This window comes from Acomys russatus, chromosome 6, assembly GCF_903995435.1.
Source record: "Acomys russatus chromosome 6, mAcoRus1.1, whole genome shotgun sequence".
Classification (NCBI taxonomy): domain Eukaryota; kingdom Metazoa; phylum Chordata; class Mammalia; order Rodentia; family Muridae; genus Acomys; species Acomys russatus.
The window spans coordinates 85,545,423-85,562,972 of NC_067142.1; the positions used below are offsets into that span (position 1 = coordinate 85,545,423).

The 17,550-nt window shown below is 47.0% G+C and overlaps 1 pseudogene; it reads left to right on the forward strand.

The window, feature by feature from the left end:
• The first annotated feature begins 16,837 nt into the window (after window positions 1–16,837).
• Window positions 16,838–17,175, forward strand: LOC127191173 (60S ribosomal protein L36a-like; annotated as a pseudogene).
• The last annotated feature ends 375 nt before the right edge of the window (window positions 17,176–17,550 follow it).

Here is a 17,550-nt window from a genome sequence, read left to right on the forward strand (position 1 = left end):
GGCACAGCCCTTCTCACCAGCACAGAGAGGAGGCGGCTGGTGAGGAGGGATGATGGATACAAAAGGCTGGTCCTGGACCCACGCAGTTCTACCTGCATTAGTCAGCACTGAACCGTGGGAGCAGAACCTGTGGGCCAGTCAGTCGTTAGGAATTAAGGGATTTGGTACACAGTGAGCGAAGCCAGGGATGCAAAGGTCTACAAAGGAGGTGAAGAGTCACAGAGCCATCATGGCCAACATTTCCCAACAGTGAGGTAGGGCAGGCAGGACACCCTCATGGCCTCCTTGTGAAGGATGTGGTTGTTGCCTCTGAGAGCTGTGGGCTCACTGTTGGTGAGCAGAGTGGCAGATGAGGGGAAGATGTGCAGAAATGCATGCATGTCTTTTACTTCCTCTCCCCTAATAACCTGGACACGCCACACCTGGCTTCCTGCTGCTTCCTGTCACATGCCCTTCATTGTCAGACACCTCACACTCCAGACAGCCCCAGAAGATGTAGCAACTGTGACAGATGCTAATCAAGGGAACTCTCGGTTGTTGGCAATTCTAGAACCTGGGCAGTGGGAAGAAAGAGAGGCAGATGTGACTTCTGGGTAGTTCTGGAAGCTCAGAAAAGCTAGGCAAGACATGGGGACCTGACACCACCAAACATCTTTCCTTGTGTCCACATTTGTCTGTTTTTTTCTTTTTCTCCTTTATTTCCTTTTCTGTTAAGACAATATCTCATTGTGTAGCCTAGGCTGACCTCCCATTTACAGCAATCCTCCTGCCTCAGCCTCCTGAAGCAAGTCACCAAACTCAGCTTCTTTTTTCTGGGTGGTGCTTTATGCTTCCAGGATCTCATGCAGCAGTAAACTCATACAGCTACTTAACAAAAAACAAAAGAACTTTTCCCACAAGCTTTGCTGAAGAATAAAACAAAACAAAACAAAACAAACACCTTGTCCTTTTCCCCTTTGGCAGTGGCCCTTGGCCAATCACTGTGTCAGGTGAGCAGAGTGTTGTTATGGTCATCAGGGATGCCCCTCCTACACACCTTGGAAGGAAGGGACCAGGGACCTTTAATCAGCAGCTTCCTCAGAACAAATTGGAAGAGAAAGCAATTTCTTCCAAGGAAAAAATTATTGTCCCCAAAACTATGGCCACAGCAATTTTCAGGTGATACCCAACTGTTAGTCCACAGAACTATTGTAAAAGGAGGAACTCCTTGTAGGTGGTGATATGAGAGGCCTGAGTCTAAGCGACCTGGAGAGACTGAGATTCGTTCTGGGTCCCTAGATTATTAAGAAGGAAGACTAGGACTCTCCAAGATTATCCCCATGGGATACATTAACAGTCTGGCTCACAGGCCTCTCAGGAGATTAGAGCTACTGTGAATCTGTTGTCCAAGGCTCACCCAGACTGTTTTCCTGGAGCAGGAAGAACACACTGGGACCAGAGAGATTTCTCTCAGGGGTTAAATGATAAAAGACATGACTTGGAATCTAATAAAACCTCACATGCAAGAAAGAAGAAATGATAGGGTGTGTGTGTGTGTGTGTGTGTACGCGCGCGCGCGTGTGTGTGGGGAGAGAGAGACAGACAGACAGACAGACAGACAGACAGACAATGTTTAGAGTGCTAAAGAAGAGAAACCAAGGGAAGTGGCACGCCTCTGAGGATTGGTTTGACCTTGGTCTAACAGTGTTTTGTGAACCCTGGATGCGTAGGGAATTTCATTTGCCTCAGTCCTTTGCTTCTACCCCATTTTTTTCCTGGATGGCCTGGAGATTCTTCTCTCAAGCTTCCCACCATTCCAAGTCCTTGGCCACTGGTACCCTGACTGAATGCAACACTGCCCTTCGCCTGGCCAGCCTGGCTGCAGAACGTGGAGGCCAAGAACTGATTGCAAAGAGAGACCCACACATGGAAGAAGAGATCAGAAAAATCAGCGCCTACACACACACACACACACACACACACACACACACACACACACACACAGCTAGCCCTTCAAAAACACATGGGGCAAAATAAGCCCACGGGATCATGTTCAGACCTGGAAGATGTGATAGTCCCACAGCTGAGGAACAGCATTGTGTGAACAAAAGCCAGACAGAAATCACTCAGCTTTTCAGCTCCAAAGGCCACGCCCTCTTCTCACTGTTGGAGGGACAGCAAGCCTCTGACTAGTTAGGCTGAGCTCAGCCAGGTGCAGAGTGAGTACACATGTTCAGTGAGGAAGAAGAAGGAGAGATGTCTCTTCACGCCCAAGATGGTGAGAAAGATCCTGAGAGGGCAGGATCATTCAATTCAACTTAACCCAAGTCAAAGGCCTTTGTGTTCAGTTCCCTAGAACACACTCCTGGAAACTGAGTGCAGGAAGTGTTTGCCATGCCCTTGGCACTCTTACGAAGGAGCAGAGGGCCAGGATAACAGATTACGCTTCAGTGAGAACCAATGAAGGTCTCAGGTGAGTCTCATAGGACATCTCTTTAGAAGTGTCTCACCCAGCACTCGGGAGGCAGAGGCAGGTGGATCACTGTGAGTTCGAGGCCAGCCTGGTCTACAAAGTGAGTCTAGGACAGCCAAGGCTACACAGAGAAACTGTCTCAAAAAACAAAAATTAATTAATTAGTTAATTAAAAAAAAAGTGTCCCACTCAAGGGCTGAGTCCTCATCAGTCAGAGACTGTTCACACTTTAGTTCCTGGAGATGGCAGAAGGTGTTTCACCCATGACTGTCAGTGCCCAATACCTCTAAATAGGTGCAGGAATGAAGGAGTCAGTGGTAAAGAAGGGCAGTGGGGGTGGCATGTCAGTTTACCATGGCACCAGACATCGCTGGAAGATGGCTCAGTCTCCTTTGTTGACACTTGTTTTTTAAACTCTATTTTATTGGAAGTATTAAAGGTTCTACCTCCCTTCCACCAACCTCATAACCCTAGATAAGAGAGAAAGAAGGTCAGTGAGAAGAGATCAGACCCCTTTACTTCTCCTGGCTGTTTAAGGTCAACTGGGTTCTTTTGTGGCAACACCAATCTCTGTCAACAGCAAAGGCAGCAAGCAGTCTCCTCTGAGCTGCTGTGTTGAAACGTTTCTCTCCATCGGTCTCCAAGCCACCACACCTCCTGTCACTGGTCTCGCCATGCTTTCTCTCTCCAGGCTCTGCTATTTATCCTCCTCAGAGTCCTAGACCATGCCCTCTCCATGCTGCACAAGGCAAGCCATTACCAGCTGGCAAAGACCAGGCCCCACACAAGGCAACTATCAGTTGTGGACAAACTAAAGTCCAAACTAAAATCCCACATTTGGGATTAAAACAAAAACATATTTACATAACATAACTGAGTTTACAAAGAAACAAAAACTTCCATTACACTCCCTACTGAATACATGGAAAGGGCCCAGAAAGGACACTGTAAACTGGTTAAGGGCCAGTGATTCCCAAATGTTTACCAGAGGATTTCATAGCCTTAGCATACTTGGAAGTTGGTCCAGGATTTGACAGAGCTGTTAATATGGATAAAGACAAGTGGAAGTTAGATTCTGGGTGCCCTAGCCTATCATCAGAACCACATAGAAGACAGATTCTGGGGCCCTGTTTCAGGAATTTACAACTTTAGGGCCTGAGGCAACCCTCTAAAAATCTATTTTTGTACAGAGATTTAAGTTACTAATATTAAAATTAAATTAGTCATATATGCACACCTAGTGACCAAGATGGCAGACTAGTCTGCAGACTGTCCAACAATCTAATTAAAGAGTTTTGCCACCACACATGCAATATTCAAATGTAATCATAGCATTTAGGAGGCCAAGGCAATAGAGTCTTGAGTTTGATGCCAACCTGGTGATTTGGAAGATCTCAGGTCAGTCCCTAATGGGGCCCACTCCTATGTTACTACTGTTTTAAACTTTTATCAATAACTTGAAAACATTAATAAAATGTAAATTCCATGAAAGTAATCCTTAAAGTGAAAGGAGTGATACTACCAGGATTTATTTTTGTTTGTTTGGATGGTTTTTGTTGTTGTTGTTGTTTTGTTTTGTTTTGTTTTTTGAGACAGGGTTTCCCTATGTAGCCCTGGCTGTCCTGGACTCACTTTGTAGACCAGGCTGGCCTCTAACTCACAGAGATCCGCCTGCCTCTGCCTCTGCCTCCCGAGTGCTGAGATTAAAGGTGTGCGCCACCACCAGCTTCAAATCAGGATTTCAATGGACGACTCAGCATCCTTGGTGTTACAGAAAGGGTCTCACTATGTAGCCCAGGCTAGCCTCAAACTTGAAATCCTCTTACACAGCCCAGAGTGCTAGGATTATAGGAACACACCACTATGCCTAGCTAGCTTGATGTTTATTGACAGTAGAAGTTGTTTATAGTTTTTATAGTATTTTCTAAAAAAATGTATGTGTATGAGTGTTACCTCCATGTATGTCTGAGACCCGTGTGCACTCAGTGCCCAGAGAGGCCAGAAGAGAGAATGGGATCTCTTAGAACTGGACTCACAGAGGATTGGGAGCTGCCACATGCATGCTAGGAACTGAACCTGGGAACCTCTGTAAGAACAGTCAGTGCTCTTAGCTGTTGAGCCATCTCTCCAACCTGTTTATGGTTTCCTAAAAGAGTCATTTGGTATTGTGGTTTAGAACACAGACTTTAGATTCTAATAAGCTGTCCAAGTTAAAATCCTAATCCATCACTTACTACATGGCCCTAGGAAAATTTATCAGTTCCCTCTGTCTCAGGTTCCTTATCTGTAATCTGAGGATCCTGGTATACACACAATCAGGGTCAAGTGTAAGAGTTATTCAAGCACTTGGGAGGCAGAGGCAGGCATATCGCTGTGAGTTCAAGGCCAGCCTGTTCTACAAAGTGAGTCCAGGACAGCCAAGGCTACACAGAGGAACCTTGTCTCAAAAAACCAAAAACCAAAAAAACCCAAAAAACTTTGAAAGTTAAAACCATGATGAACATGTATTAAGCCCCATATAAACATTCTGTGGGTTGTTTTGTAGTTGTTGTAAAAACTCCCCTCAAACATAACAGCCTAAGATGTGATGGCTCTCTCAGGTCTCATGTTGTTCTAGGTCATTTGGTATTACCTGTGCCCTGTGGCAGCTGGCAGGTCCAAAGGTCCTCACATGCATGGGTGATGCTTGTGGTTGGTCATCATATGTGCTCAGCTGAGTGCCCACCTAGCTTCAGCCCTCCATGTGGGACCCCCTATGTGGTTGCAAGCCTCCTTGTGTGGTGATTAGATTTCATTAAGAATCTCCTGTGTATGGCTCAGCCTTAGAAGTTACCCAGGGTTCCTTCCACTATCTTTTTTTGCTGTTGTTGTTATTGTTTTGTTTTTTTAAGACAGGGTTTCTCTATGTAGCCCTGGGTGTCCGGGACTCGCTTTGTAGACCAGGCTGGCCTCGAACTCACAGCGACTCACCTGCCTTTGCCTTCCATGTGCTGGGATTAAAGGTGTGCACCACCATGCCAGGATGCTTCCACTATTTTCTACTGACCCAAAAAGCTTCAAACTCACCCCAGATAAAACTGTGATGGTGTGCCCCACCTCCTACTGACAGAGGCTGCGGAGCACATTACTGTCCATCTGTACTGAATGCTACTTTTCTAAGTGTTATAGTGGGTGGTCTACATAAAGAAAATGATTGAATAAATACTATTAACTGAATAAATAGTGCATCAATAAGAAGAAAAATGAGTAACTTCTCAGTCCTTTCTTCTTTTGTTTTTTGTTTTGTTTGCTTGTTTATTTTGTAGGTCCCCTGAGTAACCTGGATGTCTGAGAACTCACTACAAAGACCAGATTAGTCTCAAACTTGCAATTATCCTCCTGTCTCTGTTTCCCAAGTGTCTGTGCTCAGCCTAGTAATTTTCTTATTTTGAAAAATTAAATGAAGATTAAAAAGCTTAATGAGTCTACTCTGATAGTTCTACCAAAAGAAGGAAGGAAAGAAAGACAAAAAAAAAAAAAAAAAAAAAAAAGACAGAACTAGCTCAAATTACATGAAGTTTTGGGTCTAGAGAGATGGCTTAGTGGTCAAGAGCTCTTCCTGTTCTGGTAAAGGCTCCCAGCACCTGCGTGGCCAGTCACAGCCACCTGGAACTCTGGCTCCAGGGGCTCTGATGTGCTCTTCTGGGATCCATGAGCTCCTGTACGCGTGTGCTGCACCTAAACTCATGAAGGTGCATGTACATACACATGCATGTGCACACATGTGCAAACACAATAAAGAAATAAGCCTAAGGGGAAAAGACGTGGCAGCACTAAGTCTAGAAGAAAGAAGGACGAGAACAATGGCTGGCCTGCAGTTGCCGCTCACTCCAGACCACAGCAGCAGCGCTGCATTTGAATGCTGAGAATTACGAAAGGTGACAGGACAAATCAAGGCACAAGTAGGTTTTCCGTGGAGAGGTTTCCAAGGAGAACCGAGACACTGCACACGTCCCTTGTTCCGTCTCAAGAAGGGCTGCGCTGGGAGAGACACATAGGCTCCTGTCCTGACGACCTGGGAACATGGCAGGGGAGGGGGTCTGAAGTTCTTCACACAAATAAATTAAAAGTTATAATCTAAATTAGAAATCAAAGTTGGCGTGCAGGTTACATAGAGGTCCATGTCTCAGAGGTCTAGGAGAGTAGACCCTACCCTGAGGAGGGTATGTAATGTCACTGGCCCAGATGACATCCCAAGTTCTTTCCAAAGCCTGGAATGTCACTCTGACTTTGTGGGAGTAGAAATAGAACGCATGGTCATTTGCTTGAAGAGCCTCGGCCTTTACCTGGTTAAGGGCAACGGCCTGTGCTAAATGAGTTCTTCATAATCCTTTGATGATTCTCCTTGTGGTCTTCCCCTTCCTGTGAAGACCTAATGAACTACAAATGTCCGTAGGAGAATTACAGCTGCACAGTGACTTCCTGGCTGTTCACAGCCTTCCAGTTGGGAGCACAGACACGCCCTCACCATATGGATGTGTGCTAGTTAGCTTTGCCAACTTGCCACAGTCTACAATCACCTGACAGGACAGTGTTGGTTGAGGAATTGCCAAAATCAGATTGGCTAGTGGCATGTACTGGGGGGAGGGCACTATCTTAATTGTTGATTTATACAGGAGGACCCAGCCCACCGTGGGCAGCACATCTATAGGCAAGTGACTTGAAGCTGTATCAAAATCCAGTTGAGTATGAGCCTGTGACAGACGCAGAGAGCCAGCCAGCAAACAGCATTCTTCAATGGTTCCTGCCCCGTGCCTCTTGGTGATGGACTATGAACTACAAATGTAAGCAGATAAACCCTTCCTCTTCTAAGCTGCTTTCAGTCATAGTGTTTTATTGCAACAATAGGAAGAAAGCTAGAACAAGACATAACCTTCCTAGATGTAGTCATTACCACAGATGGGTGCTTGTGGGTGCGGCAAGGCCCAGAACAGTAAATGATAGATTCTTGACAGCAAAGAACAGCTTGAGAAAAAAGTGGGAGTTTTAGATTTTAAGTGATGAGAAGTGAAAGCTGTTAGTCATCGACAGGAGGAAGAAATCGTCCCAGACCTTGGTGTTACTGTATACAGCCTGGTTGGGGGCAGAGAGTGGTGTGCATCTTATGAGTTGAGCTTTCCCCAAAATAAATCATATTGTGTCATTATTGATGACCATAGTAATCTTCTCCACATACCATGAACTTATCAGTGTCAGAACCAACACAGCAGTGACTTCTCTTCAGGGACCAGGGTCCAGAGACAGGAGGAGTTGCTGATAACTTTCTGTGGCACCTTCCCCACTGTACCTTGCCCACAGTGGCAGTTCCCAGAAGCCATCTGTGCAGCATGAACCCTGTTCTCTTGCCCTAAACTGGGTCAGAGATCAAATAGGAAATTTGTTCAAAGAGAGATTGCAGGGAGCTGTAATGTGGAAATGGTGGGTAGTGTAGTCTGCTGTGCTGTAACAGAGGTGGAAGAGAAGCAGATGCCCAGGGAGGGGCTGGGACCAGCCATGGCATCTCCTGACTGGGACTGACTGGCCCACTCCCCTTGTTTTCCCTGTTTCTGGAAGCAGACACTTTCCTGCCCTCTGGCAATAAGAATCTTTACATTCAATGGATCTTGGACTTCCAGGAGCCTGAGTGACTAGAATGTAACCAAATTCTCACTAACAGTGTTTGACTTCTGTTCAGTAAAAAGACAGATTCTGTGTTTGCCTGAAAAGACCGAACTCAGAGTCCTTCAGTTCCTTCTGGTCTGCCCTACGGCAGTTTTGGGGGACATTCCCCAGAGGAGGTGTGTGGATTCCCATGTGGAGTTGAGCAGTTCTCTGTCATCTCTTCTCCACAGGAAGGCTGGTGGGTGCCTCTTTAACGCCGTGTTTTAGGGGTAGCAGCATACCACAGCAGCAGTTCCTTGGCTGGCTGCAGCTCAGACTCTGGCAGTGACAACGGTACCGGCTCTACACCCTCAGTCCCCACTTCTGTTCTGTGTAGGTCTAGCCGTCAGAGAGGCCCACTCGCCATCTTTTTCTATACCTTTTCTTGACCTTTGCCCACGGCATGCTCACACGGCTGGCATCAGCAGAGCCGTGTACGGGTGTGGGAGGGTCCTTGTGCCACCACCATACTTTTATTGGCTTAGGCATCCGACTCCCATGTCTGAGAGCTTGGAGCCCTGGGTCCGACTTGGTTTTGTGTCCCTGGTCTCTACTGCAGTGGATAGCACAGTGGTTCCTAATAAACATCTGTGAAGTGAATGACTGAGTGAAGAAACGAACGATTAAGGCGACTCAGCTCCACTTCCTTTACTGTCCTTCCATTCTGACATGGTGATTCCACTGCTTTTCTTTAGTAATGTTTGTGGGGAAGGACTACGTGCAGGTGTGTGCATGTGTGGGTGCAGGTGCACTCAACTGTGGACATGCATGTGGAAACCAGAGAGTCTCTTACTGAACCTGGAGCCGACTGGTTTGGTGAGACTGTCCTGTCAGCGAGCCGGTGGGTCCACCTGCCTGTCCCCAGCACCGGTGCTGCAGAGGCCAAGCTCAGCTCGGAGATGTGAACTCAGTGCTCACATTCGTGCAGTAAGCACTTTGCCCACTGTACGGTCTCTCCAGCTCCTTGTGTCTCTCTTTCCCTCGTTACATTTTAAATTGTGTTTATTGTGCATTTGTGTGGTGTGGGTGTTGGGTGCGTAGCACATGGCATGCTTGTGGAGGTCTGAGGATCACTTTCCCTCATCTTCACTCTATGTGGATAGGACTCATGTAGCTTTCATGGCAAGTGGGCTGATCCCCTGAGCACCTCCTTGGCCCCAGTGTTTCTGCTATGGCAGCTGTATCTTTTGCCTTCCTTATCTAAAAGACCACTGAAACAAAGGCCTTTCTTTTCAAACCTACTAGCACATACTGGGCAACCATTCTTAGGCATGTGTGTGTGTGTGTGTGTGTGTGTGTGTGTGTGTGTATGTAAGAGACAAAGACAGAGAGACAGACACAGAGACAGAATGTGTGTAAGTGTATACGTGTCTGTGTAAGTGTGTATGTGTGTATGAGTCAGAGTGTGTATGTGAGAGTGAGTATGTGAGTGTGAGAGAGAACGAGAGGGAGATTTGTTTGGGTTTTACAAAGCTTTAAATAGCAACCCTTGCACTCCTTCTCTGGCAGGAAATTTCCCAAATGACAATTTGCCCTGTCCCTGCTCCCTTCCAGAACTCCTGTGGCCTGTGGTCACCACCTCTTGTCAGTGGACACAGTTCAGCACTGGGATTTAGATTCAACTCAAATGACCTTTGGCTTGAACAATCAAAAGAATTTACTCAAACATCAGAGAAAGGGGCAGCTGTTTAGCTGTCCTGGCTGCACAAGAGGAAGTCCTCCAGGACACATTCCTGCACTTTGTCACTTGCTGAGAGGAGCAAACAAGGTTGCTGGGAGCTCACCAGTGTCTTGGCCAGGAAGGCAACGAGTGCACTTGGTGCTGTGGTGACCTGCCATCGCTGAGTCTAAGGCCACAGGCTGCTTAGCTTTCCACTACAAAGCAGGGAGAGGGGCAGTGAGGCTGTGGAGGAACCAGGGGTGAAGAGAGAAGAGACAGACAGGATAGAGAGAAGCTCTCTCCAGGGGTGGATGGTTACCACCACCTAACCCCTTCTTCTCCAGAGAAATGCCACCATCATGTTGCCAGGCAAGGCCATGCTTCAGTGCTTTCAGGCCCCTGGGCTCTGCTGCAATCCTGGACCACATCACCTCCTTCAGGTGAGGCAGGATGGCCCCTGGAAGGGAGTGATTACACACAAAGGGAATTCCTAGGGAGGGCGAACATGCACGTGCCATGTCAAGAACACGTCTTTCTTCCTTCTTCTCCCCTCTCCTCTCTTTGTCTTGCCCACTAACAAGACTATTAAATTTTATATATTCTACATTAGTAATGATCCTCCCTAAACAACCTCTTTTTCTCATGTCTGATTTGCTGAAGACTGTTTAGTCTCTCAATCCCCTCCCCCATTCAGCAAGACACGAAATTAAGGGAATATTATTCAGACTTTAAAAAGAAGGAAATCGGAGCTGGGCATGGTGGCTCACACCTTTAATCCCAGCACTCGGGAGGCAGCAGCAGGCAGATCTTCGAGGCCAACCTGGTCTACAAAGCAAGTCCAGGACAGCCAGGACTACAAGAGAAACCCTGTCTGGGGGTGGGGGGAAAGAAGGAAGTTGACATAATGTGAGGACTCATACCTTTAATCCCAGCACTCAGGAAGCTGAGGCAGTTGGATCTCTGTGAATCTGAGGCCAGTCTGGTCTACAGAGTGAATTCCAGGATAGCCAGGGCTACATAGAGAGACCCTGTCTCAAAAACAAACAAACGAAAACCAAGTAAATTAAAATTAAAAATAAAAAGTAGGGGCTGGAGAGATGGCACAGAAGTTAGGAGCACTGGCTGCTCTTCCAGAGGTCCTGAGTTCAGTTCCCAGCACCCACATGACAGCACAGAACTGTCTATAATTCTTGTTCTACAGAATCTGATATCCTCACACAAACATACATGCAAGCAAAACACCAGTACACATAAAATAAATAAATACAAACAAAGTGTTAAACAGTAAAAATGAAAAATAAATAGAAAGAGGGAAGTCCTGAGAGTAGGAAAAGCTCTTCAGTGAAGCATGCCAGGTACGGGAAGACTAGCCCTCTGCCTGGCTTCTCTTGCACGCAGAATCTAAAATTGTGAAAAGCGAAACTCATAGAACCAGTAGAGAGTGGCTACCAGGAGTTAGGGTGGGGAGAGGGCAAAAAGGTGCTGATATCACAAGGTGGATGAGGTTGTGGCTGTGGTGTACAGCGTGTGGCTATGGGAGATGTCTGTCATACTTAAAACTCTCGAAGGAAGTAGTGCAGGGTTAGCACAGGGACAGAGAAGAGAGATGGGAAGTGAGCTCCACACGAGGAGATGCCCCTGTTGGTGTCTGGCTGTGACAACACACATCACAAACCTGCTCCTGCCCACGTGCTGCGCTGCCACTGCCCGCAAGCTCCTGCTGGCAGACCAGCCTGCTCCCTCTGCTCCTCGCCACACAGACCATAATTCCAAATGAAACTCCCCTCCTTTCAAACAGGCATTTAAAATATATCCAATCTACCTGTCAATTACACCTCTATGAAGCCTTAAACAGCAACAGCTGTGATGGTGCACGCCAGTAACCCCAGCTCCCCAGTAACAAGCCACAGTGGCAGGAACGAGGGTTTAAAATCAGCCTTGTCTGCACAGTAGGTATGAGGCCAGCCTGGGCTGCATGAGCCCCTGCCAAAAAAAAAAAAAAAGTAAAACAAAGGAATAATCAACCTTCTCCCCTTTACGTTGATTCAGTGAATAATAAACATATAGCAAAACCAGAAAATTTTAAAATAAAAGTATATTGCTTTAGTCATTAAAAAATATAGGAAGTTGCTTACATTTTTGTACATAAAATACATAGCAGGGATTCTTGTGTTATGTTTCTGGTTTTCTATCTGCTCTGAGCTTCTGGTGAGAAACTGAGCCTCACTCTGTTCTCAGAGCCACAAAGTAACTTGGAAACGAGACTAAAGAACTGGGGGTGAGTAGGACCCGGTGGCCCAGACTTACAACCCTGGGGGTGAGTAGGACCCGGTGGCCCAGACTTATAGCCCTGGGGGTGAGTAGGACCCGGTGGCCCAGACTTATAGCCCTGGGGGTGAGTAGGACCCGGTGGCCCAGACTTATAGCCCTGGGGGTGAGTAGGACCTGGTGGCCCAGACTTATAGCCCTGGCTGCCAGGGAACTGAGGCAGACCATCACAAGCATGAGCCAACCTTGTGGGACCCTGTCTCAGTATAGAGTAAAACAGCTGGGGTACAGCTCAGTGGCAGAGCACTTGCCCAGCAGGCACTGAGGTGTGTAACCCCCAAGTATTGCAGATTAATCAATTAACAAGCACACTGGATCGACCCATCACATCTCCCCTTACCAGCAGTTAGATATGGCTGGATGGGTGAATTTCTGCTCAAATTCTGTGCATGAATGTGTTATTTCTTGGCTAGAGCTTCCTGCTGTGTCTCCTTCCCCTTCCCACACACTGGGGCCCAGCCATGCCACTGACTCAGCCTTGACTTCAAAGACATGAAGGCCTGGGCATGGAGGAACCACACAAGAGAAGAAATATGGGTCCACCTGTACTTAGGTGTGCAGAGCACCTCACGGCCTGGAAGGCTTAGCTTGAATGATTCCACAAGGAAGACCTGGCGATGCTTATGGGACTCTGCCAGAGCTGTATGGCTTACTCTTATGACTATAGAAAACAGCATAGGAATGCTCTGCTGTTGAGAAGCCTATAAAATGTGGCATTGTCTCAACAGCTGGGAAACAAGAAAGTTGGCGTTCTTTACAGGAAAACCGGTGTCATTTTTCTGTGACAAAAAACAAAACATAAACAAACAAACAAACAAACAAACAAAAAACCAAAAGGGCTGGGTGTAGTGGCACAGGCCTTGAATCTCAACACTCGGGAGGCAGAGGCAAGAGGATTGCTGTGAGTTCAAGATCAGCCTGGTCTACCAAAACAAACAAAAGCTGGGGTAGAACTGGGGTAATGCTGTTGAAACAACACATTTCAGACAGGAGGAATAAATTCAAGGAGACTATTGTGCTTCATGAGACTGTAGTTAATGAAGATATATTGCATAAAAACTCAGGAGGAGAATCAGGAAAGCGAGTGAAGGGACAGAAGAAGGAATGAATAAAGAAAGGCGGGAAGGAGGGGGAACGGAAGTGTGGGAGGAAGGAAATTTGTATTCACTGACAATAAAGCTCTTAATCCACATTCAGAAAAGATGATCGCAATGACATCATTTCCTCTTTGTCATTCTATTCTGGGATGACACCTTTCATCTGAAGTGTTTGGAGACTAAATACTTAGCCACAGTACCCCACCCTACATGTTAATCACAGTGTATCGATTACAAAGCTATCACCAGGAAGTGATAAACCTACATGTCCATGCACGCTGAGATCATTCTAATTGCCAGCGGAAAGGTGGCGGTCCAAAGTCTGGAACAAGGAGTGTTAAGATGTCCCCGCGCTCACTGAGATCTGACTGGCAGGTGTGAGCATTGCTGCCACCCCAGGAAGCTGTTTCCAGCTTGGAACACGAGCCTCCACCCCAACCAGAGGCTGGAACTGGAGTGACCAGGAGCATATGGGGACCTGTGTTAGGATTTGCTATAAGAGAACTCAGCCAGGAAAAGCTAGAGAACCAGGGAAGAACTGTGCCGGAGCCATGGGTTCATCAACACAGGCACTCCCCACGCCTGCTGCCTGGCAGTCACTGTGCCGGATGCAGAGCTGAAGACATTAGGAAAACCCTGGGCTCTCAGGTCTTTTGGGCCATGTAAGCAGGAGGCAGTGGTGGGGAAAGCCTCAGGACTGAGTCACTTCTGTATGTTCACCTTCAGGCTGGCTTCTAACAGCTGCTCTGGATACCAGTATTTACAAAAGACACTAGACACCTTTTATCCAAAAATATCTGGCCATTTCTGCCATGTGTGCTCCTGATCCAAACTGGATGCTGTGTTTAGAGGTGTTTTGTTCCCCAAGAGTTCATATTCAGGTGGTGGTGGTAAGATGGGTAGAATCTAGTGGTTAGAGCCTAGTGCAAGATGGTCGAGGTCACTGGGAACATCACCTTAGAAAGGGATTGCTGGGGCTGGAGAGATGGCTCAGTGGTTTAGAGCACTGACTGCTCATCCAGAGGTCCTGAGTTCAATTCCCAGCAGCCACACGGTGGCTCACAACCATCTATAATGTGATCTCATGCCCTCTTCTGGTGTGCAGGCATACATGCAGGTAGAACACTGTATATATAATAAATAAATAAATCTTTGTTTAAAAAAAAAATAAAAGGATTGCTGTAGTTATTGAGGGCTCTGATTATTAGAGAAAAGAAAAGCGTGGTGAGGGGGTAAATACTTATTATCCTAGCTCTGGGGAGGAAGAGGCAGGAAGATCAGGAGCGCTAGGCCAGACTGGGTTACTTGAGATCTTATCTCAAAACTAAACCAAAATGGGACCTGAGGACATGGTTAGCGGATCAAGTGCTTGATGAGCAAACACAAGGGCATGAGTTCAGATCCCTGGCACCCATGTGAAAAACTCGGCATGGCTGGGCCCTTTTAAAGGACCTAAGGGACCAAGTCTCTGGGCCATGACAGATGCATTTTGTTTTGTTGGTTGGTTGGTGTTTTGGTTTTTGAGACAGGGCTTCTCTTTGTAGCCTGGGCTGTCTTCAAACTCACTCTGTAGATCAGGCTGGCCTCGAATTCAGAGATTCAACTGCTTCCGCCTCCCAAGTGCTGGGATTAAAGGAGAGTGCCACCACCCCCAGCCAAGAAGGAGTTTTGGAAGACATGGATATTGACATTCATTCTACGATAAGGGAGAAGTGTGAGCCTTCACTGAGACCCAGGGCACAGCACCACCCAGTGTAGACAGTGAAGAGAGGGGCAGTCTAGGAGGGACAAGGCTGAATTGGATCAGTGAGAAATATATGGAGAAACACTGGGAACACATAGGCCTGGGAAGGTGCTGCTGAAAGCTGTCAGCATAAAAGAAACAGCCATTTGTTAAATGCTACACACAGGCTGATTCCAAGTACTTCCCATAAGCTGCGCATTTAAATCTTTAGGATCTTCCCGAGAGTCCCCTACAGTCTTGTTTGGAGACCGTCTCTGCACCCTCACACTTGCTACTTAGCTCCTAGTCCTCCTGCTTCTGCCCCCCCGCCCCCCCCCACTGCTAGGATGACGGGTGTGTGCTGGCATGCCCTGCTCTGCTGTCAGGAGTTCTACCACAGTTTTGTAAAAGAAGAAACAGACACACGAGACGTTATTTACCAAGGCCATCCAGCCAATCAGTGGTCGAGTGGGATTCAAACCTGGTATGCAGAGCCTGCATGCCGGAGAGATGGGCTTGGGGGAGCTGGGTTAGGAATAGGAAAAGCCAATTCCCAGTCATTTGCTCCAAAGTGCAGCAGTCCTCACCTACGTGTCCGCTTTGACCATGTATTTGCTCAAAGTTCTTTAGCTGCACCAGCATTTCCCCTTTTCTTGTGTCACCTGGGGTCCTTTTGGCCACCTGGGAACACTGACTATGAGGCGTGCCTCAGGCAACAGCAATGCCAAGGTGGGCATCTCTAGAGCTAACAGCCCAGGGGCTCCAGATCATACCAACTTCATCGTTTTCATCTTCTCTGCATCTTCAGTGGCTCACTCCTTGAATCTGTTCTGAATGGCAAAACCAGCTGCCAGAGTTCACGTTCAAGCCAACATACAAAGGACTGACAGCACACAGGAAAAGGCTAGCCATCTCTGTGATGTCTTTCTTTTGTTTATGAAGAAACTCAGAAGATCTGCCTTCAACTCTTGCTGCATATGATTGAGTTACACACCCTTATCAGTCACGAGCAAGACTCCCAGCAAAGGACAGGGATGGCCAGACTGCTTTAGTCAAGTTCAGGACTGTGTGGAAGACAACAAATTACCAATAACAAAATCAGGGTGACTTGGGGGATGGAGCAGGCGAGGGCAGAGCTGTGCTGTGGAAGGTGAGCAGTTTGGGGGTCACCAGTCACAGGTCTGGCTGTGCTCTCTCAAGCACTGTCATCCTCCCAGGAGGCAAAACACTGGGGGAGAGGATTTTATTTCTGTCACCTGTGTGGTCTGAATAGGAATGGTCCCCAAAGGCTCCTATATTGAATGCTTAGTCACCAGCGAGTGACACTATTTGAAAGAATTAAGGGGTGTGGCCTTATTGGAGTGGATGTGGCCATATTGGAGAGAAAGTGTGTCACTGGGAGTGGGCTCTGAGGTTTCAAAAGCCCAAGCCAAGCCCAGTGTTTCTCTTTTTCAGCCTGTGGCCCAGCATGCAGCTCTAGGCTGCTGCCCCAGCACCATGCATGCTGCCATGCTCCCTGCCATGATGATAATGAACTAAAATTTCAATTCTTCAAAACTGTAAGCAAGCCCCAGTTAAATGGTCAGGCTGGGCTAAGTGGCGCACGCCTTTAATCCCAGAACTTGGGAGGCAGAGGCAGGCGGATCTCTGTGAGTTCGAGGCCAACCTGGTCTACAAAGTGAGTCCAGGACAGCCAGGGCTACATGGAGAAACCCTGTCTCAAAAAAACCAAAAACAAACCATAACTAGTAACTAAAACAATGTGTAAAACACAAATGCAGACAGAATCTGTGAAGGAAATTATAGTATGTTTTAGTGTTAAAATTCCATAAGAAAATGGTTGGAGAGCAATATCTCAATAAGATCCTTGGGGTCAGGAGTGCTAAAGAGAAGTCAACATGGTGAATGTTCCTAAGACCCACCAGGCGTTCTGCAAGAAATGTAGCAAGCACCAAACGACGAGGTGACACAGTACAAGAAGGGCAAGGATGCTTTACATGCCCAGGAAATGTGGCATTAAGACAGGAAACAGTATGGCTATGGTGGGCAGGCTAAGCCTATTTTCTGCAAAAAGAATAAAACTACAAAGAAGATTGTGCTGAGACTGGAGTGTGTTGAGCCCAACTGCAGATCGGAGAGAATGCTGGCCAATGACAGGTGCGAGCACTTGGGGCTGGGGAGCGATCAGGAGAGCAGGGGCCAAGCGACCCAGCTCTATGAAGATCATGAGCTTTGACTCACCTCAAAAGACAGTACAGAAAGGAAACCCTGACTGCCTAGCTAAGCCTTCAGAGAGCGGAGGATGCAATGACTGTCTTTGTCAGGTGACAGTGATTTCCTGCAGGCAATTCTTGTAGAAAAGTGAGTCAATGGACTTAGGGAAAAGACAGGCCCAGTATTGAGAACTTCAATGATTGGAGTCTTCATTTTCCACAGGAGCACAAAAGTGTAAGGCTGGCTGGAACCAGCTGAGACCAGAATAGCAGTGATGATCCACAGGACACAATGTTTTTTAACGCTTACATTTAATGTATTCTTTTAGTGCTGGTTGTAAATGTATAGGGAAATAAAGATAACAGTTCAAAACTTAATTCACTCTAGAATAAAATAT